The sequence below is a fragment of the Manduca sexta genome, chromosome 13, assembly GCF_014839805.1.
Source record: "Manduca sexta isolate Smith_Timp_Sample1 chromosome 13, JHU_Msex_v1.0, whole genome shotgun sequence".
NCBI classification, from domain to species: domain Eukaryota; kingdom Metazoa; phylum Arthropoda; class Insecta; order Lepidoptera; family Sphingidae; genus Manduca; species Manduca sexta.
The window spans coordinates 1488050-1495072 of NC_051127.1; the positions used below are offsets into that span (position 1 = coordinate 1488050).

General features: G+C 35.8%; 1 long non-coding RNA gene across 1 annotated transcript; it reads left to right on the forward strand.

Annotated features, from left to right (window-relative positions):
- Window positions 1-5337: 5337 nt before the first annotated feature.
- Window positions 5338-6086, forward strand: LOC115449920. Its single transcript, XR_003939226.1, has 2 exons — window positions 5338-5389; window positions 5964-6086. It is a non-coding gene; the product is annotated as an uncharacterized LOC115449920 (long non-coding RNA).
- Window positions 6087-7023: the final 937 nt, after the last annotated feature.

Here is a 7023-nt window from a genome sequence, read left to right on the forward strand (position 1 = left end):
ATTGTCATTACATTTATTGCACCAAAAAATATAGATAGCAAGATATTCCTTCTTTTCTTGTCACAATAAATAGTGATTCGAGCGAGCGCCACTGGACGCGCCAGTCGCCCGCAAACGCAGCTCGGAAGGCGGCCTCGGAAGTTAAGATGCGTCGGCTCACGGCTGCCACGTATAATTTTTCCACTCTCTTTCAATTCCCTCCCCGTATCGCCCCCACCCCCTCAACCCTTCCGTCTGTCAATCTTAACTACAAGGCGGGAAGCCTCCGCATTACAGGGTTCAGTGTTGGCCCTACATTTTTTTTATTTTTTACCCGACGTTTTAATAGGACTCGAGTTGGAAATTCTGAGAATCGATGATTTGCAAGCCGATTTTATGATGTGGATCGGCTTTAGAATAGTTTTATAAGTGTGCGTTCCGTTCGTTATGTAAAAAAGGTGATTAAAGTTTTTTCGTGTGCCCACGAATTTCGGTATTGAGCACGCAGTTTAATTTTATGATTGGAGAGTCAAATAAAAATGTTTGTTAAAAGTATTTCGGACGGTTAGGACTTTTAAGTTTGTTAATATTTTCAGGAGGGCTTGGTACTCTCTCATGCTTGATATTTTGCGAATAAAAATTCAAAATTCTAATATGGGAAATGTAATAAATACCTACGTCGGCTCTGAAAATGTATCATGAAATATCTATAAACTGCTACTGACTGGTTGCGATTGAAAATCGCAATAAAATTAATAGGAATAATCAAATTAAATAAACAGACTTTCTTAAGACGGGAATTCAAAAATCGAACTATTTCAAAGTTTGCTAATTAATACTGCCAACATAAAAAATAAATACAATTATTTCAATGTGGCCACTCTTGCAAAATAAAAGACAAGGAGGCCATTTTTCTCGGTCGTCTAGGCATTAATCAGTGTATTGTGGTGGTTGTTTGAAGTCTGAGTGAAAATGGAAGACCAGACAGGCCAGGGGAGAAGGAAATAAAAAATATACCCTCAACTTGCATACTATACGCATAAGTAGACACGTGTTGTTGATAATGTGAGAACTTTCTTGGACGTTTCGGAAAAAACCTTAAGTCGTTTGATGCATTTTTTGGCGTATTGTGTCTTTTTATGTTTGAATAGTGTTCTTTTGTCTTTAATTTTTAAGTGAATTTAAAGGTATGATTAAATATTATAAAATTATTATTGTGACGATAATATTCTGGTTTCGATTCATAGTCAAGAAGTCGTGCAATTCTTCTGCGAAATAGTTTGTTAGCGATCATTTGTCAATTTGTCTATAATAATTACTGTTCATTACAGACTCTAGGTACAATGATTTTTAATTAAGATAATTTTTCGAATTATTCTAACACATCACACACAAAATAACATTAATTTTATAAACACCCTGAAACTGAGACGCAAAATACAAATCATTTACACCAGCCATTCCGAACTTTACCCGAAAATCACTCGACATTCACCGCGACACGGCCCTCAAGATACATCACAGTCCCCTACGAACCACTACGTTGTACAAACTTACGACAGATAAGGGCCTCAAGTACCCCCCAAAAGGGGTAAGACAGACCACCCCAAGTCTAGGCTTTAGTGGAAGAAAAAATAATGCGTGAAAGAGATGACAGCTTTCGATCTAGCCGTCCTTTACGCGAGGTTTGAGCGGCTTTACGCGAGTAGGCACGATATTTTGGTATTCGTAAACGGTTGATGGAAATGATTTTCGATATTTGGAACGTTTAAAAAAAGTTCGTTGTACTCACTATGAAAAGGAATTTTGATACTGCGATGATTTATTACAGACTATTATTTATAACGTATTAGGAACTTAATTCTTAATAGGATAAATTTGTACCACGTACCAACTAACTCAATAAGCTAGCCTAAGCCTTTGTTTCCTGAAATCCTAAGGGACCGTTTCACAAGTTTAAAAAACAAAATTGACAATTATCATATTAATAATTATATACAGATAGAAATTTTACTCATTTATCATCTATTAGGTAGCATATATTAGAGTGACTTTTGTATTTGTTCGGCATTATGTGAAGAAAGAATTAAGAATAAAAAACATAATGCTTAAGTAATAAGTCGAAAAATAACATTTATATTTCATACAACAGCAATTCTTCATACAAAAGAATCCTAAAATAGGAAAGCAGGTACTTGACCGTCTCAAACAGTCGTACTGGTGTGAATGCTCTAATTATTCCCACACTAGGAGCGGATCGAGTTACACTCGCATTGTGTGTGCGCCATTGTCTCCTTTCTAAATCTTACCTCCAAGTAAGGAGTCGCTTTCAGGTACACTCAGTAACGAATATAATTAATTATGATAATAGATGTTGAATGGTGTTTCTACAGTTTATGGGCGGTCGTATCGCTTACCATCAGGCGAGCGGCAAGCTCGTCTTGTCATTTAAAGCAATAAAAAAAAAGAGTAAAATAAGTCAAATAAAGAAGCAGAACTTACCTTAAATATGTAAGTCTCTAATAAAATTACAAATGTAAATTTTTCAACGGTTAATGAAATAACAGAATAATAAACGGTTTTTTTTCAAAAATGGAATGCGGCATGTTTTGTACAAAAAGGCTGTTTACTGTGAAATTCAAAATTATATCGTGGTAAATAGGGTCTGAGTGTACCGCAGGACGGTTAATAAATTCAAAACTATAATATTAAATATAATATTCTAGGAAATAGGGTCTGAGTGTACCGCAGGACGGTTGGTTAACCCCGCTGTGAACTTGATACATGACATTGTGCGCTGTTTTCACGCACGTAGCTGCCGTTCTTTTGTCTATCCGTTCGACATTTCTTGCGTTTCCTTTTCTGTAAGAGATGCTTTGCTACGCTTAGTTTGTGTTGAGGTTAATTAACTCTGCATTGATTTGTTACGATAGATGTTTTTGTTGCTCACTGTACATTTGTAGAGAAATTATGTGAATTAAACCTTATTTTGTTTTGATTAAATAATATAATTGTTGTTTGAATATATTATGATATTAAGATTTAATTTTTATTTATTAGTGTACGTCAAAGTGATCCAACTATACCTGGTAGTAAGTGGAGTGGAATAGAATGTCCACTAACGAGAGATGATTACCCTTCGACAGTCGACACAATTATGTCGGCCTGTTAGAACCGGATATACATAGGCTGATCCCGGAAAGTGACACTTACGTGGGCCATTATGGTGAGTTTTAGCACCTTGTGTACGCTATCCGGTCAGATAGAAAATATATCCTACCACCAACAAATTTGTCAAACTTTAAGCTTTCATAATGTCTTCAGTCTTTCATCCCATCTCTTTCTATAAGACTGAATCGTGAATATTCAAACCGCATTTTATACCCCAAGAACACTTCTTAAAGTTCTATCTTCATTAATTAAAACATAACTCCGTATTTACAAATGAAACTCTATAGAATTATTGAATAATACCCGAGTACAGTTTAAACAAATGAACCTTTTCTTTAGATGACGTAATTAGAGACGTCTCAGTGTCGTCTGCCCATTTAATTCCAACTACAAGATAACTCCTTAAAGGCGAGAGAAGAAAACTGACACAGTGTTGCACTGTGCCGCGCTGTGTTACAGTTCAAGTAAATTTTCCTCATAATTTAACACTGGCATCTCGGCTACGTATAGGGTTGTCAACGAAGTATTTTTAATATCTCTATAAAAAAATCGATAAATTAGCTCTACGTAAATGTAAAATAAATTCGTGGTTGTCAATATTAATGAAATAAGTAGCTCTACGTAAATGTTAAAATAAATTCATGGTTGTCATTTATGAAATTGCGTTTAATTAAGATCACAGTGTGCACGAGAATAAAACAATTTGGTGATTAGTGACAACCCTTACGCACAGGGCGGTGGGGGCTTGACCTCCCTTCCTCAAGAACAACATTGCTATTTTAATTCGGTCTCGAGCGAACAGAATTGTGCAACTGTTGCAACTCTTTTGTGATTAGTTGCGAAACGTTAGTTTTTAATTGTTGTTTTATTCCTGATTAAATTGGCTCATTAGGTTACTTTATAGTCTTTGCATTATCGTAATATAAAATTGTTTTACAAATTATTAATTTGACAGAGATTTTGATATGTTTTAAATATTCCTTTGATGTATTTTGGTAGACAGAGGCGCAATTGGCGCACCGATTTTCGGTGTATTCCGTTTTACGTGTATATTCCGTCCCATGATACCATAGGTTAGATATAGACTCTAGGCTGATTATAAAAACCCAATAGCGCCGTGCCCTATCCGGGGTTCGAACCCGAAACCTCAACACTGCAGTCGTTCTGTAATCATCGATAGGGTAATTTGTATGTTCATATTCATTAAAATAATATATCCATCGTATGTAACTATCCAAAACAGCTATAAGAAGTGGTAAGTAGGTAATTGTGCGTATGATGGTACATATAAACTATTCTTGATAGTATTCTCATAAAGCCATAATAGACCTTAGTAGTATTGGAATAACCTCTCTACCATGACTACAACGCCTAGGAAAGGAAATTACGGATATAGAGGAAAGATACTCGTGACTGCATCATCTTATACTAATAATAATGTAACATAATTACATAAACAAAGTAAAAAAAAGGTTTTATTAAATTAAAAACAACATCTAATTAAAAAAACACAAGCAAACATTATCGATGGAAAAAAATTAGAAAGCAATTAAAAAATAAGCCGGCGTCCCAGTGGCGCACTCCGGCGGTTAACTAGCGTTTCTCAAGTCGTCGCAAATGATGGGGGTTAATGAATAATTAATGTGCGCTACTACCGCCAATTATAAACACGTAAGGAATGTCGTTAGGGGTGCGTTTTGCGTGGCTGTGAAAAAATTATATTGTTCTTCTGGAGCACTTTGTAACGAGATGAATCTGTCAATTATAGGTTTTATTGTTTAAAAGAAAAAAACAATTTATCTAGGTGTAATAAAAATGCACCTGAGGCGATTAAGGCCTGTATATAATGCTGGCAAACTGTAACATTCTAAATTCAAACCTTAGTTTCGAAACAATGGTTCGAATAGACAATTTTGTTGAATTTTTAAACTTGGAATCTTTAGGTGGAGTACTAATTTATTCCTTGTCTATGCACCAGAGAGATGGAACAAAGAAACCCATTTATTTTTAATTTATTGAAGCATTCACTATTTATATTTACACCTGGCCGCTTTTGTTTACCGTCTATTTAAAACAAACCCCCGCGGCCTACGGAATAAGAACGTGGCGGGAGTTGATGCGAGCGTGGAGACGCAAAAATACCTTCGAGCGATGCTTATAAAAGGCGCCGCTGCGATTCGCCCTTCATTTGTATAACTGTGATCTTCTTTCACTAGTATTGTGACGTCATGGACTTTCAGTAAGTAAGATTTTTTGAAAAATTTGGAGTTATACTTTCTGTTTGTGGCGGTGGCGATCCTCTGTACTAATTTGGAACTATGCTCGTACATTCTGTTTCTCGTAGTGGGCAATACCAATTTACTCTGAACATAAAGATGCGTGATCTGCTTATCCTTTTGTTGTCACTAAGTATTAATTGTATATCTACCCGTTTATTACACAGGTTGAAAGATTTATTATTTTTCTTAACGTTCGTAAATAATCTGCAAATAAAGAATAGCTGTTTGGGAAGATTTCCGATCGAATATCAAAGCCTGTATATTCGATATCAACAATTTAGTTTACATATTTGCGCGTTATATAATAATAGTTATTTTTAATTACTGATACATGTACATAGTAAACACCTTTTTAAGTATTTTTTTGACTAACATTTTTTTTTTGTCAATCTTGTATATTTTTCTTTTAACCAATCAACGCACAATACCTACTTTAAAACTAGCGAAACCCGCCATTTTGTCTCCAACAAGCGTAACGATTACCATAACAAAGCCAATCACGGCTAATTGCCAACAATGGCGTCGCGTGCGCAGGTCGCGGAGCGTCACGCCTTGCCCGGAAGCCGCGCCGGCCGGATGTCGAGATTGTGGCCCCCGGCCCCTGATTCCTTCCGGTGGATCCCGATGGTCGCGCACCACGTAAGTAACGGGAGTCGAGCGGCATGAGTGGTATGTATTCCTTTTCTTTTTTTAATACATTTATTGGTGATATTGCAATAGAGAATGTGATAGTTTTTGTTGTTCGATTATATTTAAGCTTATTAATGTACTCTAAAAGCTTGTATGAAATAACAAAGTAGTTATTAAACAGTTTAGTTTATATTAAAAATACTATAACATCCTTTTTATTGTTGTATATAGAATGATAATTAAATAATTGAGAAAATTACTCGCGGCTCTTCCTTTGATATATCTGACGATATACTAACATTGTCACCTTACTCCGCCCGCTTGATGCTGTAGTTTACGGCACAACACCAGGTCGACGCTCCCTGATCTTCAGCATGGAACGATTGGCGGGATCTTTTTTTTGTAGTCCGTGATGTCAATGGCTTGGTGACTCATAGCGATGTATCACTTGTAAACGAGATTGTCTTTGGGGAGCCGACGTGGCGACCTCTTTATTAAGGCCACGCTAACGTGCGAAACTTATTTATGAAGGAAGAGGTTTGTGATTCAGGATTTGTTATTGCATTGGGGCAATTTTGGGTGGTTTTTTTATTTTAAATAAGCGTTTATAAAAGGTCATGTTTGTATCTTGTATGTGGTAGAAAGAATTGATTGATCCATCTTCTGATTTTTATCGCCATGTATTCAGAGGCGAGTCTATTCGCACATAGAACTACATTCATATTCGAACAACTATTGTATCTTTTGACTTGAAGTTAGCCAAATTACGACAACTGTAAAGTAACTAAACAGCCTGTAAGAATCTAAAGAATCTAATATTATTTAATACTCGAAGATATTTTAGGCAAAACATATCGTCAATGTAGCATCTTTCACAATTTCGGGTCTCTACTTATGCATAATGAGAAGTTAGTTGTAACGCGGTATACGCGACACTATATTTGGATTTATTAATTGATTCTAA